This window comes from Protomyctophum parallelum (assembly GCF_964188405.1).
Source record: "Protomyctophum parallelum genome assembly, chromosome: 2".
NCBI classification, from domain to species: domain Eukaryota; kingdom Metazoa; phylum Chordata; class Actinopteri; order Myctophiformes; family Myctophidae; genus Protomyctophum; species Protomyctophum parallelum.
This window is the reverse complement of record NC_139699.1, coordinates 18732984-18753291: the sequence shown is the minus strand read 5'-3', so window position 1 is coordinate 18753291 and position 20308 is coordinate 18732984. Positions and strand designations below refer to the sequence as shown.

Genomic DNA, 20308 nt, shown 5'->3' with positions numbered 1-20308 from the left:
AAACTACTTTTCTCATTTCTACTAACAAACAGATGTCTTGCCCTCACACACTATGTCCAGCAGTGTGAATTTGACCGCATATACTGAAAATGTTCTGGTCTAAAATGTCTTGGGAAAGCGGAAGACAAGACAAGAATTCCACCATCATGATGTTGGCTGATGGACTAAAGCCTCAAGAATACTAGTGCTTCAATTTGGAAACCCCCTTCCTTCTGCTCCCTGCTGGAAACAGAAACCATGATGTACCACTGTAGTCAAAACAGGAGGGAAATCCTCACTGAATGATACCAGCGAGTGTGTGGTCAGATATATGACACCTCACATCACAGCTGCAGTGTTTAGGATTCCCAGTCCGAACAGTGGTTCGCAAACTTAAAAAAAAGAAAGAAAAAAACATTTCAAGGACCTCCATATCTCTGAGATTTGTGCACTCTCATGGGTCGATTATGCAAGTGGAACCATATTACATATAATATTACAGTTTTAAGAGGTGGGGGCGTGTGGAATGTCATATAACAATTATGGGCATGGTAAGAAGCGCTTTCGACACCCCGTGGAGTGCGCAAAACGGCCTAGAATTAGTCATGGGTGTGTTTAAGGCGTGTTTGAGACGTACCCAATCAACATGTCCGTACTATTCTCTTTACCAGTCAGCTGATGTCACATACGGAATGTGCATTTTGGGGATCGTGGTATTACATTTCTTCAGGCTGGCACCATAGAAGACATGACATGACTTTGTCACATTTGGGTTAATTATTCCTATTGCACTGCATGCTGTCACCTTTATGCCTCAAAATAATTTGTTTCTATTGAAAAACACCAGTAAAATAACGTTTATTATATTTTATTTCATTCAAGTCATGATGAATGCTGCTGCTTAATGCTGTGCCTGTGGCCCCGATGGTATATGTTCTTCGCTCTTAGCATTTTATTGAAGAAGACTTGAATCGGGTGTGATACAGCATATGAAAGCAAACTTCCCACGGATTATGGAGATGTTTTTATTCATTTTTAAGGTTGAGAAATTAAAGAATTATGGCCGTTTCTAATCTCAACATTTTACAAAAACAAGACGCAAAACGAGGCTGTTGCCATGTCTCATAGAAACAAGTAAATAGGTCTATAAAAATAAGCGCATATAACAGGGGTCTGTAACCTATTTTAAATTAAGTGCCATGTTTTTATTTTCTAGATAGTGAGTCTGCCATATCCAGATTAATTTTAATGACACCACATTGAAATAAAAAAACATATTTTGATTGTCCACAAATATAAAGTTCTTCCTTCTTTTTAAATATGTTCTTGCACATTGTTATAATGATCATTATATATATCCCCCTGCAGTCAGAGTTCATAGTTTTAATGAATGAATGTGATGCATTGTGAGCTGGTATAGATCTGCTATTTTCAAAAGTAATCTTGGAAAAAAAAAAAAAAAAAATTGGATTAGCCGTCATTAGTTGGGCAAATGCATTCATCTGGGGATCCTTGACATCATGGGAATGTGCTGTGTGAGGATCACTGGTTTAAACAACATTAGGAGAAAAGCCCAAATAACCACTTTAGAAACAAGAAAAGCAACCACAAATAGTACAACTACCAATATTTACAAGCAACTTTACAGAAAAAGAAGCCGCTTATAATAAACAGACATGGCAACACTCTAGCAGCCTCCCAGAGCCGCTCAAGTGTACAATCAAACAGTGCTTTTTGCGTTTATGAGGTGGTCAGACCCACGTCTAATCGTTATGCGCTGAGTGTTTTTAGGTCAAGGGGCTTAATAGCAAATTGCGCAAAGCGAAAATAATTAACATATGGACACTCCCACAATGCTAAAATATTCAGGAACGCCGTATGCCATATGTGTGTGCGTTCAACACGGGCCGATATGCCTTTCATAATACGAATGTGCGCAGAGCGAGGCCAATTTATGTATTACCACATGGTAAAACGCACCTTCAAAATCTAGGCCTCAGAGTCACAGACCCTAGTGTAAAAGGTCCAGTTGGACCCTCGTGAAACTGAAGTACAGATTTCCTTCTCCTTGTGGTTCCTGTTAACCAGTAAATCACTGTGGTGTCGAATGATTTAAGGGTCATGAGACATGAGACAACATTTACGTCTTTTTGTCATTCCCATTTACAGTAGCGCTCTTAATCCAGATCGATTTACAGTATGCAAGAAAAACTCAAGATAATACATCAAATGCATAGAAATAGCAACGCGAAGGATGATAGGTAACAACTAACAAGATATCAGATGTCCTTCCTAATTCAGGGCTCTGATTAGCCCCTCTCGGAACCCTACGTAAAGTTTCTGACATTTGGATGACTTTACATAGGGTCCCTATGCATCTATCCCACGCGAAATGGTATACAGACGTACATACCCTTGGAAAAGGCTGTGCTGCGGCCGTTTGGTGGTGGTGAGATGTTTCAAAAGAAGCATATATAGCTAGCTGTGACAGAGCAGATCAGAGGCAGGAACGTAGGGACGCACAGCTAGCCAGCCCCGGTGCTGGAGGCGGTACAATGGGATGTCAATAAGGAAGTCAAGAAAGGAAGGAAGAGAGAATTTCACAGCAGCCAAAACGGTCAAACAAAGTTTGACGGCTTCTGCGCCAAATTAAAATTTGCTGACGTTTCCGTTGTCTCCTATAGCCGATATATGCTTCTTTTGAAACATCTCACCACCACCAGACAGCCGCAGCACGGCCGCCTTTTCCGAGGGTATGTACGTCTGTATACCATTTCGCGTGGGATAGATGCATAGGGACCCTATTTAAAGTCATCCAAATGTCAGAAACTTTACGTAGGGTTCCGAGAGGGGCTATAGGCTCTGATAGCCACAGGGGGAAAAAAACCTTTCTGAGCCTTGAGCTCCAGGCTACTATGAGACACCTCCGGCACTTTCCAGGTCACAATGTCACAAACAGTCTGTTACTTGGGGTGCCATGGACCATATGCAGACCGCGGCCATCTTACCATATAAGGCCTAACAAAAAAAAACTTGGTTTCCGGTTGCCGACCGACTCTATTAAATATGCGCGACTCATATTATTTTATTGGCATTTAGTGAAAAAAAAAAAAAAAAAAAAAGAAGCTCAGAATGCGACCGAGTAAGACCCAAAAGGTCTTTATTAAAATTAAAATGATCTTTGATGAGACCATTGGGACGCGCAAAGTCAAAATAAATTTTTCTTTCGTCTAAAATATCACGTGCGCAAATGTTTTGGAATGCGTCATCGCGAGGAGACGCACAACCCAACACAACACAACACAACAGTGACAACATACAGCATGGACCTGTGCACGGTGTCTGTGACTGTCCACTGCCCGTGCAAAGCACCGCCACAGATCATACGATTGAGTACAAAAACATTTGAAGACATAATTAAGGAGGTGAAACCGTGCCGGTGTCGGTTTAAGTCCGCAGAAGGGAGACACGACCGAGCGGATAAATGGACTATCATCTCAGCCGACATACTCTCCCCCCCCACCCTGGAGCCTCTAGGCGCCCAGGCTGGGCATGTTTGACTTTCGGTATCTAGCCCTGAGCTGCGAGGAGGAGGAGGAGGAAACCCATTCGGCTCATGCTTCTACCCCGTCAGAACGTTAGCTTAGCCCCATATATGTGCCCTCTCCCTACGCTCATTCTGTAGCTCCGAGCTACAGAATGAGCGTAGGGAGAGGAGAGGGCACATATGGGGCTAACGTTAGCTATGTTTTTGTCTTTTAATAACTAGCACTATAGCTAGCTATGTTGATGCCAGCAACACGTTCTAACTTTTTATGTCAAAACATGAGCTGGAAAGCAGAGGTTGTTTTACGTTAGGTTGGTTGTTGCTGACACCAATGTAGCCACGTCCGTTACCTAAAACTGGATGGCCAATAAATGAAGTATGCGTGATTTCACAATGTTTACAAGCATGAAAGATTCATGCCACCCCAAAACACAGGCGCAACTAAATAAAATAGGGGGCTTGCAAATGTAGTCTTAGACCTGCCATGATTCCACAGTTCAAATGAACTGAGTTGCAGGCAGGAGGAGGCGCAGCAGTTTGACGTGACTGTGCATTTCATTACTGTCAGAGCCTTCTAGTTACTGTAAGACAGTACAATTTACAATTTAGGCATTTATCAGATGCTCTTAATCCAGAGCGATTTACATTAAGCAAGAACAAAAAGCATGGGAATACATCACATAAAAATAATTTATCATGAAACATGCATATTAAGTATTCAACCAGTGTGTGGACATTATATTCAAAGTTTTCAAATGTTTAGCTGTAGGCATGTAGTGTTATGTGTACTTGAACCATTCATTATTTAAAAGATGGTATTTCAGGCAAATATTGAAGTTATTAAAAAAGAAGCCTATCCATCATTGCCGTAGGAAAAAATAAGTTTAAAAAAATCCTTGCTACCCATCCTTCCCACGAAAAAATAAATAAATAAAATAAAATAAAATGAATTCCTTGCTACCCATCTTTCCCACGAAAAATAAAAAAATAAAATAAAATAAAATAAATTCCCTACGTACTCAGCCCAAAAATGACAGCCAATCGGAAACCAAAGTTTTTTTTTTTAGGCCTAAGTTAATGGCAAGGTGCTAAAAAGGTGCAACTTCCAATGGCAGCCCATTCATCCAAACAGAAAAGTCCTATCTGATTGTATTACACAACATCAAACTCACCAACATTACAGCTGTACAGAAAGTTACTTTGAATTATTCTCTTTCCATCTGCAAAGTATTTGTTTCATAAAAGTCCACTGTAGACAATGTTATGGGCTACTTTCTGTCCTTGCAGGTGATTATTTTTTTAAGTGTTGCAGTTTGGAAGTGCTCGTTAGATATCACTCAACTGCCCTGCGTAGCATACCACCTGTTTTGAATTTGCACATAATACAGGAGGCAGCAGGATATTGCTTTACGGAAAAACGAGTGCTTCCAAACTATGATGGCAAGATGGCCGCGGTCTGCAAATGGTATATTGTTGTCTACCATATGTTCTTAATGTTGAACAAATATTTCTGAAGAGGACAGGAGCTGCATGTCTGTCAGACCTGTCTGTTTGTTCGTCTCACATCAACAAGTCATTAATCTAACATATTGATCGCTACATTGTATAAAAGAAAAACGAGGATGGACATAATGTGACAACTCATCATGTGTTAGGTCTGTAGCAAGACCCCCCTCCCCTCCAACTGTGGCGCAGTGGAATCAATAAATGAGGCTCCACACCAGCGATCAATAGCTGATTAACTGCTCTCTATTCCCCAGAGGAGTCATCAAGATTAGACACCCCCCTTTCCCTCCCAGAGGAGAAGATCAGCTTGGTTTATAGGTGAGAAGTTGTTCTGCCATTGCCTCACTGGAAGTCGTTATAGGCTGAGTAGTTGTGTCATACGAGCAGCGTTTACTTTCCTCTGAATTGTGCATGATTCCGAGGGAAAGTACGTCCTGTTCGCTCTAGTCTAGAGAACAATATTGAATGATGGCAACTGGACGGCAATTGTTCATTCAACTCAAGTGCTTTTGTGATTTCACCATTCACAGTGTTACAAGAATTGTACGACAATCTACGGTATCCTGCTACTCAGATACTGAGGCACAGTATTAACTAAATAAATTGATAACTTAATTGACAACATTTATGTAAAACTTTGTTCAATATTTGTATGTACTGTCTTTGTGAGTGATGACCCAGGATCTCTGGCTCTCCAGGATGTTGTTAAATAAAGACGTAAATGCCAGTATGCCAGTAAACATTTTGTAATCTTGTCAAGACTTTTACAGAACCTGCATTAAGTGTTTTCTGAATTCCAAATCCAAACAGATAAAGGCAAGGAAAGTTGTCAGTGATATTTGCCAGTGTACGTAACAGGGCAGTTGAATTAATGTGAGACCCTGAGGCTCAGCTATTGTAGCGATATACTGTACATCCATTACTCCCACTGGGGGGGATGAGCAGACTTACTGTATATTTTTAACACTTAGATCTATCGATCTTCTGTTAAGGTTGGCAAAAAAAAACAGATCATCAATAATTGATTTGACCCCCAACAGAGCTGACCATGACAGAAACCTGCATGCATAAAATTATATAATAGGTCTATAATATAATGGTTATAGTAGCATGAGGTAGATTTTTTTATATCTCAGTAATTTGACTGAATCACTGAAGACTAAATAACATGTTGCTCTTGAGAAGCAACAGAAAGTGTGTGTGTATGACTGTATGATCTATAAAATGTACATATTGTATTACTAACATGATCACATTATTCAATAAGATTAACAACATACTTCCACAGCTTAACAATGTATCCTCCCTCCCTCAGGACGGAGGTTCAGCTGAATTCACACAATGTAATATAAAGGGCATGCAGGCTACATCGGCAACGGCTGTTTCTATAGAAACCAACACATGAAAGGAGGACAGAATCATGATGGATGCTGATGTTTGTGATGCTATGTGCTATCTAGGAAACGCCCCAGGCTCTCACATCAATGATGAAACATTTCTTATGGTACACGCAGTGGATTCACACTATACTATAACTTATATACACTGTGACCTTGACCAGTTGGGTTTCAACTTGGGGGCCGGGACCCCTCCTAGGGGCCACTAGGGAGCACCAAGACGGCCAGTTGGAAGGAGATGGAAAAGAGAAAAAAAAAGAATGATTAAAAATGTATATTCTTTTATTGTCTCCACCAGGCCGAAGGCATGGGGAGAGAGTATGTTTTGCACTCCGTCTGCCCGTCCGTCCATGTGTCCGTCCATGTGTCCGTCCGTCCGTCTGTGAACAGCTAATATCCGGCACCGTTAACTTGGTCGATGCACACACACTCCCTGGATGCCAACGATGAACCTCTGCCCCAGAATTTCCAGAACGGCCTGTTATAGCGCCACCAGGAGGCCGCTTTGTGCAAAACAGGTTTTTGGACAGTACACCTACAGATTTTGTCCAAGCATCACGCAAATTGGTACACCGTCTCTCTAGAGCCATTCAACAAAACTGGTCTTTCAGATTTTTCAGACTCCATCCTGGTTGGCTAAGATTGGCTTCCAAAGTGCTCAGGAGTGCTCAGTTTCAAACAAAATGTTGCAAATCATGAACACATCGTGTGATTTCCGTGGAATTGTGCACGCACATTCCCACTAGGCCGAGGAAGAAATGCCATGTGAACATTTTCAACTCAGCCTCATGGTGTAGCTATAACTCGCCAAAAAGTGTTTTTACCTCTAACTGCACAGATCTGTGGATAACTTTGTATGCCAACTCCCTAGAGGCCAAGGAAAAACCTTTGCCTGGAATTCTTTACATCTGCTCTTTATAGCGCCACCAGGAGGCCAACATTTCTAATAATTTCACGCAAATCGGTACACATGCTCTCCATAGTCATGTGATCAAGACGTGTTTGTTTGATTTCTCATAATCCACCCCGATAGGTGGCTACGATAGGCTTCTAAACCTTTCAGGAGTATATAACAGCTATAACAGGCCAATTCCACAATAGGAGGACACTACTTACTTAACTCGAGTTTTTCTTTGCCAGTTGCTGCCTTCGCCAAATGCTTGCTCAGGGGGGGAAATGTTGGGTCTCTGCTCTGTGTGTAAAGTGTCTTGACAGGAAAAAAGTGCATTTTGCAATCTGCCGAGATATGTAATTTAAATTGGGACCAATGTGTTGGACGGACAGATGGATAAACAGAATGACAACAGCCATCCTAAGAGCCTCACTGCTAGCGACGTTAAACACTGAAATAAACATCTCTGTCGAGAAGAAACCACTTAACTCCAAAGAAATTCAGGAAATTAAGAAACCCTTATATTTTGGAGGGAAAAAAGCAATACTGCCTCATCAAAGTTGGTGTTGTGTTTATAACATTGCGCGTTTTATCAAAACCATGGAGAGCTCTGTAGATTTATTCAGCGAAACCAGCCTAGGATCCCTGAAGAAGGAAAGGCCAAAAATGCTGAAAAAAAAGAAAAAAAAACTGAGATCCGGTTTGATATCAATAATAAAGCTTATGACTTAACATTCCGCCAGAAATGGTTGTCGGTTGGATTCTAATTGGAACGCTCCGTAATGAGCAGTTGATTTGTTAAAAAAAACGTTTTGTCCCAACCCGACCCTTTGGTGTGGTATTGGGAGAGAGAGAGAGAGAGAGAGAGAGCTTAAACATTTGTAATATTAGATTAATAAAGCACTCCAGGTTGCTAGACAGCAGATAGCTGGCCTGGTACAAATGCTTCCCACATCCCACACACCACCATGCCCCTTTATTCTGCTTTCAATTATCGCCAATGTTGCTTGAGAAACTGGTTTTCTATGCGTAAACAAAGTGACTAATGATGTTGCTCTGTTTTCCCTCTGTGTCATATATGAATGTGTACAAGGATCCCACTCCTGTCACTTGTGGAAAAATTAAGGTAGAATTACACCGTATAATGTTATGATGAGTTTACGCACTGGTGGAAAAAGTACTTAAATGTTTTACTTAAGTTAAAGTATAAATACTGCAATGTAGATGTACTCCGTTACAAGTAGAAGTCCCATATTCAAAATGTAAAGTAGTCATACTTAACAGCTTCCGCGCCTTTTTGTGCCAATTGCGCTTTTATAGTGCATTCGATCGATCGAGCCATAATCTTAGAGTATATATATGAATAGAGAAGACACCCGAGTTCTCCTTCCATCCACTTGCATTAAGTTGCTCAAAAGCGCATGAGGCGATTTCACTCCTCCTTCCTGGTAGGAACAGAGTGCATTCTGGGACGGATTGCAATGGTGAGTGGCCCCAAACACATGAACGCGCTGCCGTTGAACGCGCACGAGCGTCGTCCGTCGTAAACGTGTACAATGATAGTCAACGGACAGCGCGTTCATGTGTTTGGGGCCAGGCTGCAATACCTTCATTCTGCCACTATGTCCATTTCGCCTCAGGGTTTCCTCTGGGTGCATTCTCTATTCATATATATACTCTAAGGCCATAATGCTACGTACGTTAGCATGAAGCTGCAGGCGGAGAAGACAAAGCTGCAGGCGGAACTGCAGGCGGAGGAGACGAAGCTGCAGGCAGGGCTGCAGGTGGAGGAGACAAAGCTGCAGGCGGGGCTGCAGGCAGAGGAGATGAAGCTGCAGGCAGGGCTGCAGGCGATGCTGCAGGTAGAACTGCAGGCGGTGCTGCAGGAAGAACTGCAGGCAGTGCTGCAGGTAGAACCGCAGGCGGTGCTGCAGGTAGAACCGCAGGCGTTGCTGCAGGTGGAACTGCAGGCGGTGCTGCAGCTGGAACTGCAGGTGGTGCTGCAGTCAGTGCTGCAGCTGGAACTGCAGGCGGTGCTGCAGGCGGAGCTGCAGGCGGAGCTGCAGGCGGTGCTGCAGGCGGTGCTGCAGGCGGTGCTGCAGGCGGTGCTGCAGGCGGAGCTGCAGGCGGTGCTGCAGGCGGAGCTGCAGGCGGTGCTGCAGGCGGTGCTGCAGGCGGAGCTGCAGGCGGTGCTGCAGGCGGAGCTGCAGGCGGAGCTGCAGGCGGAGCTGCAGGCGGAGCTGCAGGCGGTGCTGCAGGCGGTGCTGCAGGCGGAGCTGCAGGCGGAGCTGCATGCGGTGCTGCAGGCGGAGCTGCAGGCGGTGCTGCAGGCGGAGCTGCAGGCGGTGCTGCAGGCTGAGTGACACTGATGGCAGACCGAAGGGCAGGCTTGGAAGCAGGCCGAGACAGGCACTGCATCACCGGAGACCTAGGAGCAGATACAGGTGGTCGCTGGGTAGGAGGCGGAGCTAAACTGGAAATGACTGGCCGGGTGGACTTGGTGGTTTGGCGATCCAGGGAGACTTTCCCCCGTTTGCTGGCACTACGGGGACCTCCCAGAGCAATATATGGTTCCTTGACTTGAACAGGCTCGGGATAAACAGGTATCTTCACACGACTGCGAAAATATGAAAACAAGTCCACATACTCAGACTCCGCAGTATTCTGCTCAACAGGGCTGATGGGTTGCAGACTCATAACTCCAAGCCGTATAGTGTGGGGAGCTGGCTGGGGAGCAGGATGCAATCCGGTCTCAAAGTCATTAAGCCTCCCACGGACAACATTCAAATGAGGAACAAAATGGCTAACCCATGGCTTCTCTTTGAACCACTGCTGGTGGGTTGAAATCTGCCATTGAAGTTCAGCACGCAGGTTAGGTGGTGAGGCAATGAGCTGATCAACCACAATTTCAAAATCCACCACCTTCTTCTTAAAATGCTGTAACTCTGCTGGGTTCATTTTTATGGTCAGTTCATACTGTCACGGATGTAGACAGAGAGTTGAACCCAAGGCAAAGTCACAACAAACAAGAGTAGAATAATAAAGTATTTAATAAAGGATATTTCTTACACAGGGGAATGAATCAGAATGACATCAAGTCAACACAGGAACAGGCAGGACATCCATGACAACAGGTTATGAACTGACAATGAGTGTTTGCACTGAGTCCAGTTTTATAGTGAGCAGGTTGATTGGAGAAGTGTTCGCGGATGAGGTAGTTGAAGACAGGTGTGTAAATGGAACTGGGTGTGCTGGAATGGGATATGGGAGTGGCCAGTGTGGAGTCACAGACTGAGGGAGAGAGAATGTGACAAGGGGCGCTGTTTGCCAGAAACAGAGAGAGAGATAAGCCCTCATTTATCAACCGTGCGTACGCCAAAATATGGGCGCACGCCGAAATTACCGACATTTTCGGCATTTAACATTTCCGGCAAAGCTTGAAATTGAACGTGACAACGTTCAAAACCCACGTCTGCTCGGCAGCTGTCGTACGCTTTGTCCTCACCTGTTTTTCTGTCCTAGAACAGCGGAGCAGCATTGTCTGACAAGCTGAGAGGCTGCCAAAGGCATCGAAACATATGTATTCACTCCTAAAATGTTAATATAAAACTGTATGTATATGGGCTACATGTAAAAAAAAAAAAAAAAAAAAAAAGGAAAAGAAAAAAGGAATAGACCTACAAGATGTGTCTTTGTGTCATATGAAATTTGTAGGAGCTATCCAACTTTACAATTAAAATCGCGCTTGATTTAAGCCATTTAAACAGTGTTTTGCATGAGCGCATACATGCGAGGATTTGGGCTGTCTGTGCTGGAATATTTCCATGACGTTGGAAAGTAGCCATAGTGCAATGCAGCTGCGGAGAGTCCCAACGTGGTATAGCCTACTGTAGCCTAATCTACAGCAGGTCGATGTCTTTCTGGAGTTACGGTATATGTGCAATATAATAAACCCGACGCGTCGCTCGAATGCCAAATGTACCGTGCCAGGCTGCCAGCGCAAGTGGGAACTGCATCGGAGATATAGGTATATTACCCAGCCAGCCCACCACCAGCCACACATGAGGCTATATACGGTTTTGGCTGCACATTCATATAATGACAGTTGACAGCCCGGCCACTGCAGTGACTAACGACTGCGAGGCAATCTAAATAGACTGTCGAACGTGCATGGTCACTTGGTCAGTTGGTCACGACCACTGTGATAGAGAGAGACAGACAGACAGACAGACAGGACAGGAGGAGCACCTGCAAAACAGCAGCGTGTGTGTGCCTATTTTTTATGTTATTTAATTATGGTTCACAGGTTCAGGTTTTCGTTCACTAATATATCTTGTTGTATATTAAATTAAAAATACTTTAATAATGTAATATACAACTAACAACACACAGTGAAAGTTTCTTGCAAATAGCGATATGTGCATGCGTGCGTGCGGGGGGTGAGGCGGGCAGCAAGGGAAGCGAAGCGAGAGGAGAAACAGACAGACAGCTTTATTTAATGTGTCATGTAGGTGCGTGCGTGCATGACAGCAAGGCAAGCGAGGTGAGAGGGAAACAGACAGGGTAGTCCTACAACTTTATTTAATTCATGCAGGTGTTCGTTCTTTATTTGTTTAACAACACACCAGTTAGTTGGGCTTGCAAGTTGCGTGTGCGTGCTGTGCGTGTGTATGAGAGAGGGGGGTGAGGCGGGCAGTAAGGCACGGGAGAAACCTATTTTTTCATGTAACCATGGTTTCAGGAAACGTATTGCCGTTGTTCATGTCGCAAAAACGAGGGCGAGGCTAGATTTAATAGGGCGTGCCAGATCAAATTCAGCCGTGACATTTATTAACGTCAGAACGAAATTAAGGAAGGATCAGCTGTTTGCGATCACTTTATAAATGCCGTGGCGACGTGGGTGTACTACGAAACCTGCACTCGAATCTGTGGCAGATTTTACACTCGATTGATAAATGAGGGCCATAGTATTAGTGTTGCACTGTTGCCTGCTAATGAGAGAGAGAGAGAGAGAGAGAGAGAGAGAGAGAGAGAGAGAGAGAGGAGAGGAGGGGGGGGGGAGAGAGAGAGAGAGGGGAGTTGCACCACTCAGTTCACACAGGTGTGATTTTGTTTTCTAATCAAAATTAAAATCTCCAAAGTAACTAGTAGCTAAAGTTTTCAAATAATTGTAGTGGAGTAAAAGCATCTTGGCTCTGAGATGTAGTGGAGTAGAAGTAAAATGAAATTGGAAATACTCAAGTAAAGTACAAATACCTCAAAAAGTTACTTAAGTACAGTACTGAAGTAAAGTACATTGTGACATGGTCCCATATTGTGCTCATGAATTATAAACTTCTATCTGAGCTTATTTTGAGGATCTGGTAGCGTGAACACCCCCCCCCCCCTCTTGCCGGTCCGTGAACAACCGTCAGCCGGTCCGTGAAAATATAAATGTTGGGTACCCCTGGATTAAATAACCCCGGGCAATTAAAGTGTTAATGTTTGTGTTGGAGACAAAACAAACATTAAACCCTGTCCATTGTCAACGGAGTTTTTAATGTTTGTCTAGACAACACAAACATTAAACCTGCGCCCCTCAATAAACATGCTCTGAAAATGATGGCGGTGTTGATTTTATCAACTAAAACAGTTTTTCACTGGCAAAAACTAAATGAAAACTAAACTGTGATCACTAAAACTAAGACTAAGATTCTCTCTAAGAAACTAAGATATTGACAATTCCGTGAAAAAATTAAATCTATTACTAAAATGTTAGGAAGGGACTAGTGTACAAGAGATCCAGTATACAGTATGTCATTTTACACTTGGTTTGCAAGCTGAGAATAGCCGATCTACAACCATTATGATGGCATCAAGGCCCGCCAAAATACATTTTAGTTGACAAAATCTTCTGTAGATTTAGTCGACTAAAATCTTATGATATTTAGTCGACTAAAACTAGACTAAACACTAAAACATTCCAGGTGACTAAAATGTGACTGAAACTAAAGGAAAACTATTCCAAGGACTAAAATCTAAATCTGCTGCCAAAAACAACACTGGCGGCCCACCCATCTGACCACTTAGCATGACAGCCGCACAAACGCTTTCCATGTTTTCACGTTGGCTCTAATCCAGAAGAGGTTTGGGAACCAGAACCACTGCTCTACTCACTTCATGTTCCACTGCAGCCCCCTCTGTGTATCTATTTCACATTTACAGTCCAACAAAAAAACTGTCTCTGATAACGAAACCATTTTGTTCCAATTAAATTTGCGAATACATAACAAAACAAAATACAGAAAACTTAGGTTTGTGCCTTTCATTAATAAGCTTTTTTTAGTTGAATGTCAATGCTAAAGCTTTGTTGTGCTGTAAATGTTGAAAATCACTTCTGAATATCACTTCAACAGTGCTGTTTTTTTCATGATTCATATTCCTGCAGAAGGCATTTGAAGAATGTATGCAACAGGACTTGGATAATTCAAAGCACTGTCATGTTTGGAGGTTGTATAGGCTCTAGGCAGCAGCTCAGTCTGCAGCACAAACCACAGCACTGTGGGGACCGGAGAGGAGCCAATTCACCTCCTGTGTACTGAGCATGCTAACTGCTCCTGTGTGCATGTCAATATGTTGAGCCTGTGTGTGTGTGTTTGTGTGTGTGTGTGTGTGTGGGGGGGGGGGGGGGGGGGTGCGTGCGTGCGTGCGTGCGTGTGTGTGTGTGTGTGTGTGTGTGTGTGTGATGATGATGATAAGAGCACCCCTCACTGTACATGATTTTTGAGGAGCGCTATATACAGCTTTTGAGATGATGCATGATGATGTACGATGATAAGAGCGCCCCTCACTTCACACGGGTGTGATTTTTATTATTATATACGTGCACAACTTGTATTTCATGTCAAGGACCCCCAAATTGACACTAATTATCCCGCGGACCCCCATTTGAAAACATACGCCAGGGACCCCCATAAGAGAAGTTTTTTTTGGCTCTAGCAGTGATTCTCACCCCATTTAATTTGAAGGACCCCCAGTTTGACATGCATTAGTCTACAGACCCCCATTAAATGGCATTTCCATCTCTGAGACCCCGATTTATATTGTAAAACCAATGTTAATTTAACTCTGAGAGTGTACAAATGGAGCCAAATGGTCCATTTGGTTCCATTTGTACACTCTCAGAGTTACAGACCCATAAGGGTCCATTTTGGTTCCAAACTATCATTTAGCTGGGGACCCCCTGGAACTCCCTCAAGGACCCACTTTGGGAACCAATGCGCTATAGCAACCAGGTGCATGTTGGCAGTTGCTGTGTGGATCACCATGCAGAGTTTATGGACGGGTGGGTTTCTCATCAGAACCTTTTCCTACAGGTTATGCAACTCTTAACAGAGCCATTGGAGCACTAGTGTTAGAGGACCTGCAGGAAGGACCACACAGGGAGACCCGCTGCTGGAGCAGCCGCGTTGTAACAGCCAGAGCCATCTGGTTCCGTTTCTGGAGGACACACTATGAACATACGGGGGGAGGGGGGGGGGCGTTTGGTGTGTGTGTGTGTGTGTGTGTGTGTGTGTGTGTGTGTGTGTGTGTGTGTGTGTGTGTGTGTGTGTGTGTGTGTGTGTGTGTGTGTGTGTGTGTGCGCGCATGCGGGCGTGCGTGCGGGCGTGCGTGCGTGCGTGCTCACATGCGTGTGCGACGTGCGTCCCCAACCAGTATAGTAGAATGTTGAGAAATAGACATTGTGAGACCATTTTTTGAGTTTTAGAGATTAGGATCTAGAGGAGGCTAGATTTAGGGAGTAGGTTGTAGTTTAGGAGGCTAGATTTAGGGGGTGGGTTGTAGTTTAGGAGGCTAGATTTAGGGGGCGGGTTGTAGTTTAGGAGGCTAGATTTAGGGAGTGGGTTGTAGTTTAGGAGGCTAGATTTAGGGGGTGGGTTGTAGTTTAGGAGGCTAGATTTAGGGGGTGGGTTGTAGTTTAGGAGGCTAGATTTAGGGCGTGGGTTGTAGTTTAGGAGGCTAGACTTAGGGGGTGGGTTGTAGTTTAGGAGGCTAGATTTAGGGGGCGGGTTGTAGTTTAGGAGGCTAGATTTAGGGAGTGGGTTGTAGTTTAGGAGGCTAGATTTAGGGGGCGGGTTGTAGTTTAGGAGGCTAGATTTAGGGGTGGGTTGTAGTTTAGGAGGCTAGATTTAGGGAGTGGGTTGTGGTTTAGGAGGCTAGATTTAGGGGGCGGGTTGTAGTTTAGGAGGGTAGATTTAGGGAGTGGTTTGGAGTCATGCATGATTTATACTTCAGATTGCACCTTTAGGTTATTAAAGAAATAATGAAATAAATTGTGACATGAAGTATAGTAGCTAATACAAACATGTTTGTGTGTGATTGCAGGCATGCCCAAGTCGAGAGCTAAAGGAATTGGCAAAATTATGTTCATTGTGTCTGCGATAATTGGCAGTCGCCATATATGGAGAGGGCGATGCTTCCTGTACCCGCCGTGACCTGTATCCTGAAGCACTTGTTGTAGAGTTTTCCGCAAGTTTACGCATCCACTATTGTTTGTGCTCAAGAATGTCTTGTTAAATGTGAATGCAAATAAAGATGGGGGGGGGGGTGTTATTTTCTATGGGTGCTTCATACTGTAACAAGACCCTGCTGTTAATCGCAGGGTCTCAGCTGTAGCTCGGTAGTAAAATAGATGAATGCGTTTGGTTGTGTGTAGCGCAGCAGTAAAACCACAGTTATCATTCATACCACATGCATGATGACATACAGTATTATCCACACAGCCACTGCCCTGCAGGGTGAAACAGCACTGGCTCATAACCCCTGCATAGGCTGGTCAATCTGACCCAAAATAAATTGCAATGGTAATCGTTCAAGGTATTTTATGATCTTTAGGGTCATCCAAAATTCAAAATTGATTATTATATAAATTGTGGATCATGGTAAATTCAATGGTTGAACGTTGGGTTACCATTGAAAACCTATAAGGCAAAAAGAAAATCAAATTTGAATGATGCTTTAAGTAGCATGTGACGTGTCAAACTAAGGGTTATTCATGATTCTCAACCCATTCCAAGCATTCGTTTTGCATGAAAAACTTGGGCTAAAAACGGTCATGGCCACTTACCTCATCACATTTTGGCTATACGGCTATTGTTGTTGAATATTATATACCGGTAGTCCAGTAAACACACAAGATCTAACACAACGAAGAAACAGTGAACCTTGAACAGCAACAGTGCTCTGTCTTTTTTTGGGGGGTGGGACATGGTGGGACGTGGTGGGGTGGGGGAGGTCTTCTGTGCAGGGTGACAGGGCGACCGCATCTGCTTTTAAATTCAGTTTGACTGCAACTTAATCTCATTATGAGTGGAAGTCTTTGAAAGAGCAGCCGAGCATTAGCATTTAGCATCATGTGCCCTCTCAGTGTGTGTGTTTTTTTTGGGGGGGAAAGCCCTGCATGTCAATAGGCATTGTTCAAGCATGGTGGTCATTTAATCAGCGGCTTCAAGGATGGGTGCATTTATGTTATTACTAGAAACAGCCTTTTTACGACAGGAGAGTGCCATATCACTCCGTCTGTCGTAGGATTTCTTCATTAGCTAATTACTTTAATTCTAATAGTGTAAAAACAAGAATGACGAGTCATAACTGCCAGGTGCAGAAAGCTCTTGTTTATGAACAGTATAATCAGTGTGTGTGTGTGTGTGTGTGTGTGTGTGTGTGTGTGTGTGTGTGTGTGTGTGTGTGTGTGTGTGTGTGTGTGTGTGTGTGACGCAGCCTCTGCCTCAGCTCACAGCTTCACGTTGCGCCGCTTAGAGTATGGGTTTTATGCTGTTCAGACTATGGGGTTTTATGGGTAAGTCTCCCATTGGCTTAGACATGGCAGCCTAGAGACGAGGCAGCCAATCATGAAAAGGTGTCTACCACGGTCGCTTCTAGACATACTGTAGTGGTGAATGTAGGCCAGGATGCTTTTCAAGCACCTGGCAAAAAAAGATGACTCTTTAAACAGAAGAAGATTCGACACAGACTTGTTTTGTTCAGAAAACCAGTTGTAATCAGGTATAGTGCTGAGATTCGACCTGCTATAACCACTTAACCGGTAAACAGGTTCCCCCAGGGGTCTATACTAGTCTCCTCGTTTTTTTGCTCTCTACATCAAATTGATTAATTGATTGATTGAATACTTTATTACTCAGAAATGTAAACAGCACAGTACAGTAAGACTTCCGGGGTTAAAATGATTGCGCAAAACACTCCTGCATGGGGACTCGTTTTCATCACGGCCCTATAATCTCTTCACCGAAATGTCCTGATCTACCACCTCACAGCAACCTCATGAGCTTGTATAGATTTGCTACTTTCGCAGAAGTATCCAGTCTACGGAATGTTTGCTCGTTATTACATTTTGCATAATGCTCATGGTGGTAATATTCGTGTGGTTAATCCACATGGATCTTAACGGGCGGCGGTGGCTCAGGGGTAGAGTGGCCGGATGGTAACCTACTGCAAGGTTGCCAGTTTGAACCCTGTGGGCTCCCCCAGAGTTAGTGTCGAAGTGTCCTTGAGAAAGACACTGAACCCCTAATTGCTCCCGATGTGCAGGTTGGTGCCTTGCATGGTTTCCACCGCCATCGGTGTATGAATGTTATGTTTGTGTGTGAATGGGTGAATGTAATGCACAATCTATGTATAGCGCCTTGGATAAAGGCGCTATATAAATGTGACCAGTGCACCATGCATGGTGACCACAGTGCACGCAGTGCTCCACACAGCAGCGTGCTTCCTGACCTGTGGTGATTATATTGGCATTGGATAGTCTTTCAACGGTTTTGTGAAGCGAGGCAGCACACACGCACGCACACACGCACACACACACACACACACACACACACACACACAGATCCACAAATAGATCAAATCAAAGGAGGGGGACAGATGGATCTGTGAATCACGTGACCAGACAACATTGGCGCGCGCTCACACCATCTAGCTAGATCAGAGGTCTTCAAAGTGGAAGATCCCCCCCCCCCCCCAGGGTTCCTGGAGGGGGGGGGGGGGGGGGGGGTTCCAAAGCCATTTTACAGGTCTGTGTTATAGTATAGTCCTTGAAATTACAAAGTTTAATTAAATATAGTGCATGTTCAAATGGACCCGCTGTTATGGTCATTCAGGGCTATCTATTTATGTGTTTCTGGTAATATTATTGTCCACTCATTTTGTGTCAAAAATGGAATGTTGACAAAAATGTCCACCACAAGCCAACATGAGATGACCCCTAGCCCGAAGCCTTTCAAAGTGCTTTACCCCAGTGCCCAAAAATGCACATGAACAATGGCTAACATTCTGTGAAAATATAGCAGATGTATTAAAGCTCTTAGCAACAGTATATAGAGGCCTGATGCGTTTTTCAAGTGGTTAAAGGCACAAAGATTGAACTAGTGCAACTACTAAACTAGGAAAAAAAATCAATGCGACAATTAAGTTAATTAGCCTAAGTTAATTGAGGACTGTGGTGTGGAGTCATTTGGTGAGAGGGGAGAAATAGTAAAAATAGATGAATCATGATTCATGAAATTGTTAAACAAAACTCTTCATTCTATAAATAATATCAAATTCACTCATTAAAGTAAATTGGATCTCTGTAGATTAGGATCTATAAATGAGATACATAAAAATCATCATAATCGAACTTTGGAGCATGAACTCTAAAATTCTAAAATCATTTTCTAATATGCATTAAACACTGCAGTGCCGGTGCAAAGAATTAAAGCTTAAAGCATCCATTAATTGAAACCTTTCCATTTTCCTACAGCTGAACTTTTACTCCCACGCACGGACGCGCGCGCGCACACACACACACACACACACACACACACACACACACACGACACCTGGCAGTCATATCATGAGTGTTTCGAAGTTTAGCTTAATTTGAGTGTGGAGAAACTCTGGTTCTCTCAACTTTTTTTAAAACAACTTCAGCATAAGTCTGTTATTATTGGGAGTCGGGACACGAATCGATATGCCGCGTGCGCACTCACGCACGTGCGCACACACGCACACACACACACACACACACACACACACACACACACAACTTAACTAGACGGCAACTCCTGAACAATATGCTTCCATCAGTCAAATAATAATAGACTGCTGGCTGCTGCAGGTTCGGTAAGGTTGCGATTAACCTGCCGCGCGTCAGAAGCACTTTCAGTAGACTACATGAAATGATGAAAAACTGCTGAAATGAAATTCGTTGATTTCAAATCAATGGCACGTGGTAATAATGCCTGTCAAGCCAGTTAGTGTAAAGCCAAATAACAAATAGAAAGAATCGCATTCGCATCTATTCTTACCGCAACAAAACAACGCCGTGTCCTCTAGAGAATCCCGGCCAGCAGTCGTTCGAATCCTTATTCTGTGACGTGCAGATATAGATGTGTCCCAGTGAGTCTCTGTTTTCATAAATCCAGATCCACCACGATTGCACCGATCATATTATAATAGCCTGCCCTAGGCTAGTATTCAGTGACAGTCGTTAATGTAGGTAGGCAGTAGGCTGCTGCTAGTCGGTGTGTGTGCACACACGCGCGTAAAAGCCTCATACTCATCGCGCACTGTGTCTCTGTCTTGCGTGAAGCGCCACCGTCTTTACTACGGACTGTTTGGGCTGTATAGTTACGCCCACCAGCCATAAAAACAGCAGGTTTTCTGCTGCTGTTCGCCTCCCTCCCTCCTGTTTTGTGTGTGCGTGGGGGGGGGGGGGGGGGAATTAGCTAATGCTTCATCCAATCCACTGTTTAAAAAGAAAAGGAAAATCTTTTAAAACCGGTTCTAACGGTCTCTCTCCATCTCTCTCTGTGTGTAAATGTAAACGAAGTCCACACCCACAACACCAGAGGGAGTGCAACAAACCATGTACAACCCAGATTCGGCACAAACAAGGGACTAAATTATTTTCGCTCCTGTGCCACCAAAATGTGGAACGCCCTACCAACA

General features: G+C 43.8%; 1 protein-coding gene across 1 annotated transcript in view; it reads right to left on the bottom strand.

Annotated features, from left to right (window-relative positions):
* The window catches only part of LOC310877707 (tetraspanin-18B-like), a 41401-nt gene extending 21474 nt beyond the window's left edge, over positions 1 to 19927 (bottom strand). The window contains exon 1 of the mRNA XM_083791656.1: positions 19666 to 19927. The gene's annotated coding sequence lies outside the window, so the exon portion shown is untranslated. The remainder of the gene's footprint in view (positions 1 to 19665) is intronic.
* Between the last annotated feature and the right edge of the window lie 381 nt (positions 19928 to 20308).